Source organism: Anser anser, assembly GCF_964211835.1.
Source record: "Anser anser genome assembly, chromosome: 3".
Classification (NCBI taxonomy): Eukaryota; Metazoa; Chordata; class Aves; order Anseriformes; family Anatidae; genus Anser; species Anser anser.
This window is the reverse complement of record NC_139722.1, coordinates 54,510,299-54,528,204: the sequence shown is the minus strand read 5'-3', so window position 1 is coordinate 54,528,204 and position 17,906 is coordinate 54,510,299. Positions and strand designations below refer to the sequence as shown.

Genomic DNA, 17,906 nt, shown 5'->3' with positions numbered 1-17,906 from the left:
AGCAGGGAAATTGGTACAGGCAGGCTTCAGAAAAAGCAGTGTGCTGTGGAAAGCCATAGGTGAGATTACACCCTTCCTGTAGGAGGACTGAAGGAAAAGGTAGAACTGATGCAAACTGGGCAATGCCTCCAGGTCACAGAGATCACTGCTGCTCTTCACTTAAAAAAAAAAAAAAAAATAGATCCTCAGAGGTGGCTCTGTCCTTGTCATTTCAGTCCCATGGGAGCAGTTTGTAACAAGGCTCCAGCTGGATTTTTGTTCTGATTTTTAACGTATATTTGATTGAGGAGGCAGGAAAAACAGGAAAACTATAACAAGAAAAGAAAAAAAAGGCTAGGTACCCAATACTGTGACCTTAAAATGAAACTTTTTTTTTTTTTTTTGGTGCAAAGTACTAACACATAGAAAGAGATTTCAGTAATAAGCAAAGGAAATATCTCCCATTTCCTTTGGTTGCTGAGAAATAAGGTTTTCTTGAAGACTGGCATACCTGCAAAAGACCACTTGCAAGGCCTCACTCAAAGCTTGGCTGATCAAAATGTTTCAATTTCACATAAAATTAGAAGGCTCTATACATTGCAATTCTAGAGATGGAGAGGTCCTCCTGCATGTTATCATTTTTAATTCAATAATCATGCATGTTTTTAAGTTTACAGTCAAAAAAATGTTTCTTTTATTCTGAATTACATAGGTAGGATAGAAAAAGAAGCGTCTTTCTGAAGAAGAGATAATACATGAAATTACATGTCTTTCTAGAGAAAGTACAAGTAATGGAAAATAGTTCCCCTAGTATGAATAACTTCTCCCAGAGGCAAAGACCGTGCCACTACAGGGAAAACAAGGAAACCAACCAACCAACCAAAAAAACATGTAATTTTTTCACTGTTTGTACAGGTTTATCTTCTGGGCTTGGGCAACACAAGTCGTCACTGAAAAAGGAGCAATGCAGAGCAGAGACTGGTAGGAGAAAAAGATATGACAATGTGCCAACAGGCTACACTAGGACTATGCTTGAGATGTTTTACATAAGGATTTTTAAATGCCAAGCAGTTACAAAAACACAAGAAAAAGAATAGCAGCAGAAACAAGCTAGTGTGTAGCCTGGCTGGAAGCTGGCATCTGTGTATCTCGTACGGAACCTGTAAGAGATGGTCCCGGTCTCAAACATGTTAGAGCCTACATGGAAAAGACAGAAAGGAAGCAATGTTACTGAAGTCCTAACTGGGAAAAAAAATAATAAATTGTTTAACCTGTTTAATTTTCTGTAGTAAGTAATACAGGAAGGTTAGGCCAAGTGAACAACTCTCTGGCCAGTGCCTTACCCACAAGCCTAGCCTTCCTTTTAGCCCCGAAAGGAGGCTAAATATCTAAAGGATGCTTAAATATTTTTCTTTTATGCCACTAAAGTGAAGTTGAAGAATTATTTGCAACTTCTTGTAGAACAGTGTAAAAATCAGCAAGCCAGGATAGATGTAGATAATGCTACAGTTATACACAACTTATTTTGCCCATGAACATTTGCAAGAAAGAAACCAGATGTTTCACAGCTCCGGACAGATGCACCATTTTTAGAGGCAATAATTTAAATTCACTGTCAGAATAAGCATACTTGCACTTTAGCCTGGTAATTTATCTGTCTGGGAAAACAGCTTTCACATATGGAGCCCTGCCTACTTTGTTATCAAATGCTTAATAGAATTGACACTGCAGGCTGTTAAAGTCCAGTTCATGAACACACAAGATCAAGAAAAATAGTTTGGAGATTTTTCTTGTTTTGTTAGTACATTGATTTGTAGAACAGCTTTTAAATTCAGGTCTCTCTTCAAAGAGAAAAAGTAATAATATTTGATCTCTTTAAAAATATCGATAAGTTGGGATTGACCGAGCTATCTTAGTATTGGTAGATAAACCTGAAGATGAGCTGTGCATCCAATTTCAACATTTTGTTGGTTTTTTAAAATCATTTGTAAAGCAGCATGTGGGCCATCCATTTTTCTAAGGCCCAAGCCCAAATACATGTCTATGGCTTTGACTTACATCTTGGTTGGACAATGCTACCAGCCAATTACATTAAACATCTTTACATGGTGTTGGCCAGTACTTCCTAATTTTATTTTTTTTAAGGGACAAGGTAAGTTTGTCACAGGGCTTTAGTTGTAACAGGATTTGGAGATATTCAAGGATGTTATTTTGGAGTTTTCACCAGGGTCAAAGTACTTTCCACGTAGAGTCATTAGCTCTGGCCAATGCCATGTAGTCCACAGCACTTCTGTGTTTTCAGAGGCAGGAATCACTCCCGTAGCTGGCTCCCAGCAAAGAGACTGAAAATAAAGAGCACTTATGCTGCAAGCTATTTATGGTAGAAGGCTTTCACAAATTAATAAAAGCATTTCTTTGCCCACAAAGGTTGTTTCATAAGTCTCCCAAGACCTCCATTTTCTCACAGCCACTGTCTGCACCACGAGAAGTGCCAGTGCAGGGACTTGTGTGAGAAAATCCATGTGGCAGACACAAGCTGGGAATAATCAGTAGCACTTAAAATAGACATAAACAGAAGGAAAAAAAGAAAAAAAAAAGCAAGATTGTGTGGGATAGCAATTCAGACCTGCACATGAGACATCATGAGTCAGCTCTGATCTAGTATTCCAGTATTTGTTCTCCAGGCCAGCCTAGCCTGTGCTTATTCACATACAATACTTAAAAATCTGAGTTCATAGCTTTTCTCTGCAGCAGGGATATGGACCGCAGCCTCTCACATCACAGGGAATGTCACCCTGTTGCTCCTGTTTATCCCTCTCTCATTCTCTCCCTTTATAAAGCTCAGCAATATGTACTGAGCCATATAGTTTGCTTACTTCAATCATACAAATCCATAAATGCAGAAGGCAGCTATCATCTGCTGAATGAGTTCACAGCATCTAGGAAATTCCTCTGGTAGGTTTCCTATACCATCAGGGAATGCTTTGGCCATTGCCAAATTTGCTGCAGTGAATCCTCATTTGCTCCTGCTGTGCTTTGAGAGACAAGCCAGCCTTCTCTCCAAGAGTTTGTAGCTGGGATTTATATGGGGAATTGGTATCCATTTATCCTTGGCACTACCTGATGCTCTGCCTATCTGACTCTGACTCCACTGGTATCCAACAATCCCTTTCTGAACTGTCTAACCACCACGCGCTACCTGGAAAGCTCAGAAATCCAGCTCCAGGTTGACCGTTCCTTTGTGTCAAAAGGTCACTAAAGCAACAGCAGCTCCTGAACAGCTTGGATTATCTGAGCAAAATCTCACTGGTGCTGTCAGCACAGCAACAGCAATCTGAGCATTTACCAATACTTCAGTTTTATCCCTGGAAATTAAGTTGAAGCACCTTATAGAGAAGATGCTGTTAAAAATGCACCCAGTTTGGAGTACAGGTGACTGATCTGTACAGTACCCATTCAATATTTCTGGATGTTTTAGCCTGATTAGATTTTACCCAGGAGGACTAATTAATATTGTATTGGGCCATGTTTTTCACTGTGTCAAGTTTTAACAGAAAGATTAAAATAAAATGCTTTCCTTGCTAGCATGTTTACTTTGCATTTTAAACAGAACTGCAAGCTGTTCTGCATGTAAAGCAACAGTTCAGATTATTTTGCACTTTGCTTGGTCAAAGTAAGAACCTCTAGAGCAAAACTTTTCAGGTACTTCTGTGCAGTAGCTTCATGGTCTTCATAGTGAAGACCAAATGCTCTTCTTTGCCAAGATTCCTTTCAGGAAATAACTTGGACTTCAGGGGCCCCTCTGGTTTCCACAGAGGAATTTCCACAAATCATTAAAGAGAAGACAATGGCATAACGGCAGGAGAAAATTTAATTCCTCTGTAAAGATTCAGTTTCAATGCAAAATAAATAATAATAAATGGTGGATAAGAACTCAGAAAAACATAGCCAAAGAGATCTCTAAATGGAAAGATTGGCTGGGAAGGAAGGCACACAATCTGCAAACTCTTCAACATTTTTTTTTATGAGATACGAGAATCAAAAGATTAAAAAGTCATTCAGCACTTCCCTCCTCATCTGCAGAACAATACTTCAAAGAAGGCAAGAGTAAAGCACAAAGCACAGCAATGATCTAGTTGGACATTTCCTGGACAGCAGCACCCACAAAACATCCTCCAGGCACTTTCAAAGTTAGAGTGATCATTCAGATCTGGGGCCTCCGGCACAAGAAGGACATGGGCCTACTAGAACGAGGGCCGCAAAGATGATCAAGGGGCTGGAGCACCTCTCCTGTGAGGACAGGCTGACGGAGTTGGGGTTGTTCAGCCTGGAGAAGAGAAGGCTCCAGGGAGACCTTATAGAGGCCTTACAGTGCCTAAAGGGGGCCTGCAGGGAAGATAGGGAGGGACTCTTTCTCAGGGAGTGTGGTGACAGGACAAGTGGGAATGGTTTAAAACTGAAAGAGAGTAGGTTTAGATTAGATATAAGGAAGAAGTTTTTTACTCAGACAGTGGTGAGGCCCTGGCACAGGCTGCCCAGAGAAGCTGTGGATGCCCCATCCCTGGAGGTGTTCAAGGCCAGGCTGGATGGGGCCTTGGCCAACCTGGTCTGGTGGGAGGTGTCCCTGCCCATGGCGGGGGGTTGGAACTGGATGAGCTTTAAGGTCCCTTCCAACCCAAACCATTCTGTGATAGAAGAGAGAAAGCAGAAGACAGGAGAGATTAAAAAAAACACAGCACTACACCACTGCAGCGTTGTATGCGAATTGCTAAAGGAGGGTATAGAGAGGGGGCAAGGCAGGTACACTTTTTTCTTTGGTCCCTATATTATTCTGGGTATGAGCACTGTTTACCTTGGAGTACTTGATGTCTGAAAAGGCAGCAGCCATAAACAATCATTTCTCAACAGACAAGACTTCAAACTCCTGGCAGCGTCATACTAGAAGGGGGATTTGCCATAACAAATGACATCCACAATGCACTTGCTTATACGAATAACTCATGGATCTGTCTGTAGGCTGCCTGTATCCAGTTTGCTGCCCTAAATCATGTCACAGAATACTGAACTTTTAAACTGATGAATACAATCTTAGTCAGCACCCAGTAATTTCAGTCTCATTCTTCATCTTACCCCCCCAAGGCAATTTGTCAGGGTTAGATCCACAAATGTGAAAAAAATTATAAATCCTTGTTTCTCACTTTCCACAGAAGTACCTAATCACCATTGTAGGAGGATGCATGTAAAGACACGGTCCATTATTCCTGTTCAAGCTACGTTAATATATAATAAAGGGAAAGCAAGATTAATTGAGCCAGAAGAGCACAAAAGCATATGACTCTACATTAACTATAAGCTACATTTATGGTCTGTTTGGGGGAAGAATTCATTCTCTTTAACTTCTCCACTAATCATTTAATTTCAAGACAGAAACATCCTCAAAGCAAGGGCCAGAGACTAGAGCATTATGTTGCAGGTGGGTCACCTCATGGCTATACACACTAGGCAACTGCTAGTTTATTACTGCAATCAGCTTCAGCTTGTCTCTGGTCTTCTAAAAGAGTGCTCTGACCAGGGATGATGCCTATTCCTGCACAAAACCTGCACAAACCACTGAATAGTGCCAGAGCCTTTTCTCTGGCCCTGACACCAACTGCTATGGGCCAGCTTATCCTTTACATTAAACCTCTTTACCTCCAGAATAGCTGTGTCACATTCATACTCTGTATTGGGAACAGTTGGCCTGTGCTGGAAGAGCACATTTGGACTCACCCAAGGAGCCAGGAACCATATTAAAAATTTAATGTCACAGTCATTAAAGTTCCAGGCATCATTCAGTTTGCTGGTACAGACACAATTTATGAATCCTGTTCACTTAATTGTCTGCCATTCAGCTACAAAGCAGCACTGAGCGATTCAGCACCACCTGCAACGAGGCATGCAAACACATGCTTCTGAGCTGTTGGAAGACTAAGTTTTTATTTTTTTACTTATTTCTACTGCTGAGTAACAACCCAAAAAACATTGTAAAGGTTCCTTACTGAGTCATTTGTGGTATTTATGTCTCTTTTTGGAGTGATTAGTAGAAATATACCTGGTTTGGCTGCTAACATCAACATAATTACTTAGCTTGTCCATGCAGCTCTTAATGGTTTTTTGTTTGTTTGTTTGTTTTCCCTTTGTTAGTTAGCTATCCAGAGCCTACTGAATATAAGCAAAAGATTACAGGCAAACATTATATTAAATTTGGTTGCTGGGAAATGTGTAAAGAAGACAGAGCAGGCTCTGTAAACAGGATTCCCTCTCCCCCATACCCAAACACTGAAAAGCACACACTACATGAAAGCTTGTCAGAGGGGATTCAGGAGCACTCAACCCACACAATCTTTTCTATTTTGCATCATTCTTCACAATCAGGCTTCAACATTAAAAGGCGAATAGTACATAATGGGTCACACAGAGAGGATTTAGTTGGTGGAATTTACCCTCAAAGCAGGGATCCAGCACACGAACTTTCAGCTGCAACTATTTCCTCTCTCTGTACTCTTCTATACTCCTCTACTTGCAAGGAAACAGCTGACCAAATATCACAGGAACAAACTACTTTGTCATTATCACATCCAGAGCATGAGCTTTGCAGCAGTATATAAAGCACTCTGACTGCAAGTGCTAGTAGCCATCACCAGTTCTTACCAACACCAGTACCTTTGGGGTTTCTAAGATAATGGTGTTCAGTTTTAATTAAGAGCCAAATAGTCTAGAGAAACAACCATAGAAAGTCCAGCATATCATAATTTCTACCTCAGAGAACCATTTCCAATTGCCTCAGGTCCCCCTGCCCCATGATTAGCTACTATACATTTGCACCACTGATGTTTCAGAAAAAAAAAAAAATAAAATAAAATAATAATTTGATTTTGATGAAGATACAGACAATTTAAAAAAAAAAAGCCAGCAAAGTGGTTGGAAGTTACTTCAGCCTTAACCAAGACAACAGAAGACCTCTTCATAAAACAAAGCAGTAGACATCCTTGTTTTTATAACCTACTTAGGGACTCTTGACTCCTGAAGCATACCCTCTCTGCAAGGTGCCGGCTTGTTGCAGTCGTTTCCCTATTGATCTGTCTGCCATATCTCTGGAAAGGTCAAGAGGGATGAGGGCCCTTTCCAGTGCTCTTTCAAAGCACTTCATTCCCTTGCAGAAAGGGCGAAAGCTCTCAGGTGACAGGCTAATTAATTCAGTCTTTTCAGCTGTGCAGAACTGTGACATTTATAATTTATTCTGAAAGGAAAATAAATATAATTTAATCCTGTTAAATACATCACCACATCCCTTACCAAAATTTGGTAATACACTGTTTTATTCAGATGACACTTCAGATGTTAGTGTAAGATTAACACTTTGTACATATTTGTATTCTGTGCTTGCTTCTTTTAAAGATGGCTCAGATAAAAATAACATGTGTTGAAAAAAAAAATACAGCATTTCACAGCAGGAGCTGCAAACTTGTAGGCAGAGCTTTTATAAATTATTTTAGGACTATTATTGTAGTATTTTCCATAAACCAATGTTTTTAATTTCTGACCTTGATACTGCAGCTTCAGAACCACCACAGTTACTTATTTGTCAGCCACGATGTAGGTCTGGTTTATTTTCTGTAAAGATACAAATTCTTTGTGTGTTCAGAAAAAGAACTAAGAACTGAGATTTTCCTTCAGGAAATGTGATGGTCATCCTCACAATTAGGAGATATATATAAGATCATGAGTACTTCAGAGCATTTTGGTAAAGTTTAGGGAAATTTTCAATGCAGTAAACATTTAGAATAATTTCTGATAGATGCCCAGAGTTTAGACTAAATGAAAACAAGCTAAATGCTTCTGTTGTTGTTTTACTCAACAGTCTCAAATCCTAAGACTTAAAAGACACGTGGAAAAGTACTCAGATAAGAGCACTGAAGCTCTGACAGGGTGAGCCAAGTGCTGGTGAAGGTGTGGCAGAGTAAACCAAAGTTATGCCTTTGCTTTCCTTAGATGCAGAAACACACAACAGATCTCACTGCCTCATTAGCAGGATGGGACTCTTGTATAGCATGAAGTAGGCAAGGATGATTCAACTATTTAAACAATTTTTCTATTTCAGATGCAGTCTGTCCTTCAGATAAAGGGATTCCTGCAGACAGTCTGTCTTCTGTCAAAACCAGCAACCAGAGCAATTTTTCAACGGAAGGTAACCTTTCCCTTAGGCCAAGGCAGAGTATAACCATTTACTATGCAGCTCCTCAAAGCAGAAGGCCATGACAGCCATGTAGACTGGTGCAGGCAGTTCTTGAGTCTATGTCTTCCTGATAATAAATACCTTTCACCTCTTTCGGTGTCTCAAGATGTCCTAGAACCTTTGGAGAAATAATAACCCGTTAATATTAATGGCATTTTAAAGAATGGGAGTGATTTACTGTAGTTTTTCAGCAAACTGCTTTGCTCTTATTCCTAGAAATACAATGTCTTTTCCAGTCTTATGTTCCAAACTTTTCTACTGTTGCCTTCTGCTGTCCCCATAGCCATAACTCTTTTTAACAGCTGATCAAGCACCAACCAAGGCCTAGATAACTTTTAAGCCCCATTACTCCTGCTGGCAAGCTATCCCAGAACTTTAACGTTGTGGTGGTTTGTAACTTTCTTCAGTGTTCACTAACCTCATACTAAGTTGTTCTGGAGTTCGCATCTCATCCTGTACATTAGAGTCCTGATGTTTACTAACTTGATGTACTTAAAATGGCTAAACATTTTTCTTTTCAATCTTAAACTTCTTAAACTAAACAAGTCAAGTTCTTTCAAGTAAACAATCTCTCCATTCTATCAAATCCTGAATGGTTATAAAGGCTTATATATGTGTGGTAGTTTTACTCAGCTGGGTAGCTGAACTCCCCCACAACTGCTCTCTCACTCCCCCTCCTGAAAGGGAAGGGGGAAGAAAATACTATGAAAAGGACTCAAGGGCTGAGATAAGGACAGAGAGATCATTCAGCAATTATCGTCACGGGAAAAACAGACTCAGTGGAGGGAGACTAATGAAATGTATTGCCTATCACTAGCAGACTAGAACAGTGAGAAACTAGAAGTAAACTAAAAACACCTTCCTCCCCCCATCCGCCTTCTTCCACCTCCTCCCCCTCGAGCCGAGCAGGGGAACAGGGAATGGGGGCTGCGGTCAGTCCCTAACACTTCGTCTCCGCTGCTCCTTCACGGCCACTCTCTGCCCCTGTTCCACGCGGGGTCCCTCCCACGGGATGCCGTCCTTCCCGAACTGAGCCTGCGGGGGCTGCCCACAGGCAGCAGCTCTCCAAGAACTGCTCCCACACGGCTCCGTCCCACGGGGTCCATCCCCCAGGAGCAAACTGCTCCAGCACGGGTCCCCCACGGGCGGCAGCTCCCCCCAGACCCCCTGCTCCTGCGTGGGCTCCTCTCCACGGGCTGCAGCTCCGGCCCGGGGCCTGCTCCTGCGGGGGCTCTCCATGGGCCGCAGCCTCCTCCAGGCCACATCCACCTGCTCCACCGGGGGCTCCTCCATGGGCTGCAGCGTGGAGATCTGCTCCGTGTGGGACCCATGGGCTGCAGGGGGACAGCCTGCTCCACCAGGGGCCTCTCCACAGCCCGCAGGGGAACTGCTGCTGCGTGCCTGGAGCACCTCCTGCCCTCCTGCTGCACTGACCTGGGGGCTGCAGGGCTGCTTTTCTTAGAGGTTAGAAGGAAATTTTTCACTCAGAGGGTGGCGAGACACTGACACATGTTGCCCAGAGAGGCTGTGGATCCTCCATCCCTGGAGGTGTTCAAGACCAGGTTAGATGAGGCCCTGAGCAACCTCATCTAGTGGTTGGCATCCCTGTCTATGGCAGGGGGGTTGGAACTAGACGATCCTTGAGGCCCCTTCCAACCCAGGCCATTCTATGATTCTGTGATTCTATGTGCAATAGTTTTTCCCCTTTCTTAAATCTGCTCTCACAGAGGCACAAACAACATCGCTTATTGGTGATGAGATCCTCTGGCCAGTGGTGGATCCCTTTTGGAGCTGACTGGAGCTGGCTGTGATCTGACACTGGGCAGCTGCTGGGCTCTGTTCACAGAGGGTCAGCCCTGCAGGGTCAACCCTGCTACCAAGCCCTTGCCACGTAAATCCAATAAAATATATTGACAGCCAAACAGGTCTGTAGATATCTGGATCACTTTTGCTTTGTTTAGTAGCATTTTTACTTTCTTTAGCACTGGCACAGGTTGCCAGTGGATGCCCCATCCCTAGAGGTGTTCAAGGCCAGCTTGCTTTGGGCAACCTGGTTTGGTGGGAGGTGTCCCTGCCCATGGCAGGAATTTGGAATTAAATGACCTTTTAGGTCCCTTCCAACCCAAACCATTCTGTGATTCTATGACCCCTCATTCTTTTTATTTACTATTTCTTCAAAGCAAGTCAGCTACAGCAACTCTTGACCAACTGTCAGTCCACTAGCTGTTTACAGTTTAGGTTTAATCACTTTTACCTAGTTCATCTCTGCCCCTTCTTTTTACCCAGAATGTCCTGCAACTATTTTCAAACATAAAATACTTCCAAATACCCTCAGCTGCAAAGTCTACGTCTTCACATCAACACACAACTCTCAAATAGTGTGCAAATTACTACCAAATCAAGCAAAACCCACATGGATAAATGAGTTTACCCTCTAGAAAACATAATTACCTCTTCAGCAGAAACTGGTTTCATCTAAACATCCTTATTTACTGCTTTCTATTCCTTTGTCACCTCAGTAACCACCAGCTGTTCAGCTTTTAAAGCTTTTCCCTCAGCTGGCTCTGCCCCATTTACCCTCTGCAGTTAGCTCTGAGCTATAATCAAAAGTAGGAAGTCTTATAATGTCAGCTGCAAGGTTATTAGTTTATTCATAACACAGCTCCCAGACGGGAACTAAATTGCAATGAAACCCACCATCATGCAACAAATGAGCAAATTCTCTTCACCCAGAGAAACCAGGATGGCTATTTCCTCATTGGGAACAAGCCTCAGGCTCCCAGGCTCACTCACAGCTTGTCTGCTGCACGCACTGACCCAGCCCAGGAAGCAGAAGGAGGCAACAATCAGGCAGGTAAGCCCAGTCCACTAGGAGGCCCACAAAGCCAGCAGGGCTACCAGGAGGCCACCCGAGGAGGTAGCAGGGAGCTGCTGGTGGGACAGGGCTGGAGGTGGCTCCAGCAGAATAAGACATGGTTGCACATGACATGGCAGGACACTGCAGGGAGCTATGGGGGAGATGTGTGAGGAACAGATGGACTTCACAGAGAATTGGGAGAGGAGTAATGAGGATATTTTGTGGAGTATGATATTGCAAAGCCAACAGCCACATAGGTTGTTATTGTTACCAGTATTACCATAATTGCCACTACTTCTCCTTCCTAAACTTGCAAGGCAGATGACATTTCATTTCAGGATTTTTATTCCTTCCTTTCCTCCTTTTCCCTTATCAAGTACTATCGTGTTAAAGGAAACAGTAAACTCACCTTTCTCAAATGAGCTGGTAATCTTTTATTCTCTATGTCTCTCACTTCTTATGCACAAATGGCACCTGATCATAAAGGAAGTAAAGCAGAATTTTGCTTGATTTCTGTGGCAATCTTTAATGACAGCTTCCCTGAAGAAAAGCAAGCACAGTGAAACAGAAGCTCAGAGAGACCATGCCCCTTATTCCAGCCTCAGATTCCCAGGAGGAAGAGCTGCCAGCACCAGAATACGACTAGTGCCAGTTTTGGGAAAGTCCTGCCACCTATTGCTTGCAAAGAGAAATTATTTCAGCTGGCAATACAGAAGTCTGCAAAGCCTGAAGTTTTCTAGAGACTTTCTATTCTAAGCTGCAAGTGGTGGCAGACATATTCTGATAGGCTTCAGTTTTAAGCTGCCGTTACATCTTCCACCTGTAACACTCAGGCCTACAGCACACTCTAATGCTATCTTAGCTGATGACTTGTTAATTGATGTTACTGTGTTTGACAGAATTTTTTTCCTATATGAAAGAAAATTCACTGAGCTCTCCTTCAGGAGAGATTCCCCCCCCCCCCCCCCCAAAAAAAAAAAGTTAGAGAACATGGCCAAAACCTGAACCTTGGATCTAAGTGAAGCTGAATTTCCAAAATACATATGTCAGGCTTATGGCAGATGTAGGAAACTGAAACAAGTCACAAATTAAAACTTTCGGATCTCAGAAAATTTGTAACTCAAAAGGTCAGCCTTAGTCACTAAGAAGTGTAAGACAGTATATAAGGTATTTCCTCATATTTTTCTTCTATTGATAGATTGTTGCAGTGCACTCTGAAGTATACCAGTAATTTAAGAAACAAGCAGACTAAAGTTTATTTCAGTATTTGTTTTGGTTATATTCTTTACTAATACAGTCTGGGGGGAATGGTTTGCACTATCCTTTCTCCAGATAAAATTTAAATGCACTATAATAATAAAAATTAACTTACTAGCATAGTTTTATAGAAGAAAATTTTTATAGCTATATCTTTTTATGAATTCTGAATCTGTTCATTAGTCAAATCACACAATGTATAATAGGAGCTTTTAAAGGACATGAAGTCAAAAGTCTCAGACCATTTTAATTAACTAAACCTCATAACACACTTGTCACCCAGGTATTACTGACCTTCTAGTCTGAACACCTAATATTAAATACTAAAAAGAATTTAAGTGGCTTGCTCAAGGTCCCATGGTAGATAATAGCACAGCCAAAAATAGAGCTCCATGATTCCCTGATGCTGAAAAGAAGTCTGTACACAATTGTGTATCCAAGTATTATAAAGTTCTCCCTTCTCCTGAACAAGAGGGACTTTCAAACATTATAGAAACGAATATCTTGCTATCTTACACAGACAGTCAAAAATAATTTCTTGTCATAACACCCGTGTATTGTTTAACTAGATTTGTTTGAAAAGAAGTAACAAACTATGCCACGCTTAGAACATGTACGTCACAATTTGACTATCTGTACACTCTTCCCTTGTACTTGTCTCATTCTTTTATGTATTTATTTACTTATTTCTGTATTTATTTGTAGAATATATGATGAACTACACTATGAAGTTCTTCTCTATGTTTTTGTACGCTTTATCTACTCAATAGTAAAAATATATAGAAATATTAACTGTAGTTTTTTGCAAATTATCCCAAACATCTTTTGATGAAAAGGATTTTTCTGGATATTTTGGCACCTAGAATGGTTACAGTACTGTAGAGGTATATCTTATTAAAATTACTTAGAGAAAGTTTTTCTTATCCTGTTCTTCACCAGCATGACACCTGCAGGCTTTAATGCCTTTTTGTTGTGTACTGGGATATATGCCCCATACACCATATACCTCAGTGAGAAACCCCAGTACAGTAGTACTGAAAGAGCTGGCTGTAGAGTACTGCCATCACTGTCTGTCCCCTCAATTTGTTTTAGGGATGAAACAAGGAGATAGTCCAGTTCAGAAAACGCAGATGCTCTTTTCTCATCCCCAGACCACACAAGCTTTGTGTTACAGCTGGGAAGTTTCTGAAACATTTCTGGCTCAAAGTTTGAACACAGGGGTTGATTCATGAAGCACTGGAAGCAGAATAATCTGTCCAAAAAGAGCTGAAGAGAGAACTGAGGTTTGCCATCTGACCTGCACAGACAGAAGAAGTTAAATACCTTTGTGTAACCACTTCTCCGTTCTGCCAGAAGAGGCACTTAGTTCAGGAGGCAGTGAGTCTCCTTGAAGCATGCCTTGTCACTCGTCTGAGATCTGAAAGTCTTTGAAGGTACTGGGGAGGAGGGATCACTCGTGTAAACTGTGATTAATGTTAGGTTTCAACTGTAGATGGCAGCAAACTCCCAAATATATCTGCGATCTCACACAGGTAATCTTTGATCCATATACAAAGACAAAAGAGCATGTTTCACCATATTCGAAATAAAGAGAGCTATATTTAAAAAATGACAACACAACTGCTAAATTAAACGGTGGCATAGCTCACAGAAAAAAAAAATGCAGGATAGATATTTTAGAAACATCCAAATGGCAGTGGATGATGAGAGATGACAAGCTGTCCAAGTGAAGGTGCCAATCACTTGCATAAAGTGCCCCAGAAAAAAATGACAGTGAGCATGGGATGTAGATTGTCCCTGCCCGCTGTCAGGCCCTGTAGCAGTCCCTGCAGTTCTGCAGTTAGCAGGAGGAGGGGGGAAGTCTGGTAGCAGAGACACTTGCGTGTCCTTGTCTCATAATTTAATTCAAAATAAACAAGGGGCACCCACTGAGGACACTGTTATTGCCACAGCTGACAGTTAAAATGGAGCTAGGAAAAGTTCCAGCCATGAGTCCAGCCTGAACACCTACACACTGACATATGCCAAAGGTAAGGGGTGGCTCAGTGAAAGGAAGAGAGCAAAAGAGAAAAACTATGAAAGGTAATCCACTCCTGCCTTCACAGAGGAAACAGATGGTGTGGCAGAGTGCATGAACCCTACCGAGGGATGGGCTTATAACGTAGTTTCTGAATCACGGTTGTAATTCAAGTAGCACAAGCAGAAAACCCTGAAAACAGAGGGGGAGGAGGATTTTCTGAATGGATCTGAATCCAGTAGCTTAGTGGGTACATTGCAATGTACATTAGTACATTAGTAAAAAGTAAAAACATTAGTAAAAAGGTGATCTTGAAGAACATGGAAAAGATTCACCCCAAGATACAGCCTAAATGGTGCTTTTCTAGACTGCATTTCCAGGAAGCCTGAAATTGTTTAATGGCTGTGGGCTCAGGAGACAAACTTGTCTCATCAGTAAAACATCTGGCTCTCTATTTCTGTGCTTTTCTGAAACAACTGTAGTAAAGGTACAACATTCAATTTGTAATTGAAACAAGGCGCAGATAGACAATGTATTTGTAGTCAGTGATCTGAGCAGGTCTTGTATCTTAACCCATGGAAGGGGAATTCAGGGCTCTTTTTTATTATCCTCTCACCTACTTTTGCTCAGGCAGTAGGAGCGCTGCCTGCTCTGTGCGTAGCCAGTGCTCAGTCCTAGACTAGGAGTGGTGGGAAGAGTGATTCAAAAATGTTTCTTTCAGAATTGTCAGGACTCTGAGGACACCCATAGCCCTTAATGGCTCTCATCAACCTCGCCTAGGGCCTGCCCCAGCCCTGCCCATGGGCCTAGGAGCCCACTTTCTGCTCAGCCTAGGCTACGTCCTGGTTTCAGCTGGGACAGAGTTAATTTTCTTCATGGTGTCTGGTATGTGCTGTGTTTTGGATTTAGGATGAGAACAATGCTGATACCAGAGGGATGTTTCAGTCACTGCAGAGCAGTGCTCACACAGAGCCAAGGCCTCTCCTGCTCCTGGTGCTGCCCGGCCAGCGAGGAGGCTGGGGGTGCCCCAGGAGCTGGGAGGGGACACGGCCAGGACAGCTGGCCCAGGCTGCCCAAAGGGATGTCCCACACCATGTGGCATCATGTGGAACAATAATATTGGGTTCATTGGCCAGGGAGGGAGGGCACATTGTTCAGGGACTGGCTGGGCATCAGCCTGTTACAGCCCCCAGCTCTGCCCACCGTGGTCAGACCCTGTGGGATGGGGCCTGATGGTGAGGGCACGGCCTGCACTGCGGCCAGCCTCGGCTGCCAGAACAACCACCTCTCAATGAGACCTGACAAGAAAAAAGCAGGAATGCTATTCATGTTTGATCACAAAAAGCTAGCAATGTTCCTTCCTTACAAGCTCGTGGAAGAAAGGGAAGAGCTTACTCCAGAAATGGATTAACAAGACTGTTGTAAATAGGACTTTTAGGGATTAGGTAATGAGAAACAAGAATCTCCGAAGTCTCACTGGCATCTTTGTAGGCAACCTAGTCCTCAGTCACAACTGTTTGTCACGGTACATTCGAGGCACAACCTAATCTGCATCTTGAATAACATCTTCAGAGCTCATTGGGGAAAAAAATATTTTCATATGTAGAGTTGTACTAACTGGCTGAACTATAGAGAAGAGACAAATGACTGTTTGTACTCACTGGATGATACCGTGAGACTACAGCTTCTTGAGGATGATTCACACTGTTGTCTCTACATTGAATTTGCACTATCTTGTCTTCCAGCCTTTAAGATCCTGCAAGTTAAAGACAAGCTTATGCAGTAAATATGCATGCCTCTTTTAGGAAGTAAAAACATGTTATATATCTTTTGTCAAACCTTTGCAGTAAATCATAATCATAGATACATCTAGGTTGGAAAAGGCCTTCAAGACCATCAAGTTCAACCGTCAACCTGACCTACCGAGTCCCATCACTCAACCATGTCCCTCGCTGCTACAGTGAATGATGGCAAATCTTCAGATATGTAGCTTTCCCACAGTCTATCATGGCATCATGACTTTTTTTTCCTTCTTTCCTTCCCTTCCCTTAGTATGTACTTTAGCAGCAATGACCTTTTCTGTTTCTCTAAATATTGCCTTCAAACAACCAGGTGTCAGTACGTGAAAGAATGTGGCTTTTTGGGTGCAGGACTCTTCCAGAGAGTATTCATTAGGTCGATGTGCTTTGCATTTTGAAAAGTAACTCTGAAACGCATTGTGCTGAGAATGCCTTTTCCTAAACTGAATTAGGTGAGCCAATAATAATATAAAGAATAATGCAACCCAAACATACATCACCATATTCCTTGGGAAAACTAAACAAAACCTCAATAAAAACTGTATTAAAAATGAGCAGAGCTGATGCAAGGTTTTTTGCTGCCCTAGGCAGATAAATATTGCTGTCTTCTTTCCTCAACAGTACTTGCTCTTTCAAAAATTTCCACCCAGCCCTGTGAAGCTGTAACCTCTTTGGGTGCTAACAGATGTCCCCTGGCAAATATTGTAGAGGGATCTAAATCCTCAGGTGTCTGCAGCATCTCTGTGCCAGCAGCAGCGATGGCAGAAGGAAACGTGTACTTTGGTTTCTGCTGCCCTGACCCATAGTCTAAGGAAACAATTATGCCTCAGAAATGATAATGTACCTGAAACATTGTTAAAAGCTTGCTCTTACTAAGTCAGTCTTTGTCTCTTTAGTCTTTGACTCTCAGTCACCTTGTTTAGAGTGTACAGGACAATTTAGTACTCCTAGCTCTAGAGCTGATGAAATGAAAGGTTTCACGGCATACATAGGACACACAAAAAATTCAGCTCTTTGTCACATGTGTCACACACAAGATTCTGGATATACAAAGTAGGTTCCTACTACAGATTTGCAGTTCAAAATGCAATGATTTTTTTCTGAACAGCAACAGATTCCTGGGAAAAGTTCCCTGTAAACAGAATAGCTGGTTCCTTCTGGAGACTTCAAGGTATTCATCAGAGCCTCATTACAACACAAATTCATGGGTAAAACACAGATGTTTACTGCCTGTGAAGAGCAACACAAGGGCAGCACATGTCTTCCCCAGGAAACATGCAGGGCTCTGGGGGAAAAAAAAAAAAAGAAAGAAAGAATTCTGATACTCTCATGTTTGTAATTTCAGTATTATTTTACATTCTAAATACAGCCTGTGAGACTGAGTAGCTTAAACAGCAATTGCAGATTTTATTTTTATTTATTTCCTATAAAAATGACATTTTTTTTCATTATTCTTACTGCATCTTGCAATTTTTTCTGAGTAACTCTGTGGAAATTATTTATAAATATGAATTTATAAATAATACAGCCTTAGGGAAAGTTGTATTTTAGGATATGTAAGAAATACAAAGAATATATTGAATGTTGAAAGAAAATATATCTTAAATGCTTTTCCAGCAAAATGCACAACTCTCTTAGAGACAGATATACACACCAGATTCACTTTTCAGCATTATTATATACCAGAAATATACATAATGAGGAAGGATTTTCTCTTTCCCT

General features: G+C 41.8%; 1 long non-coding RNA gene across 1 annotated transcript; it reads right to left on the bottom strand.

The window, feature by feature from the left end:
• Nucleotides 1-1,223: 1,223 nt before the first annotated feature.
• LOC310897706 lies at nucleotides 1,224-10,690 on the bottom strand. Its single transcript, XR_014582495.1, has 3 exons — nucleotides 8,673-10,690; nucleotides 7,025-8,372; nucleotides 1,224-2,321 (listed from the first exon to the last, which is right to left on the bottom strand). It is a non-coding gene; the product is annotated as an uncharacterized lncRNA (long non-coding RNA).
• Nucleotides 10,691-17,906: the final 7,216 nt, after the last annotated feature.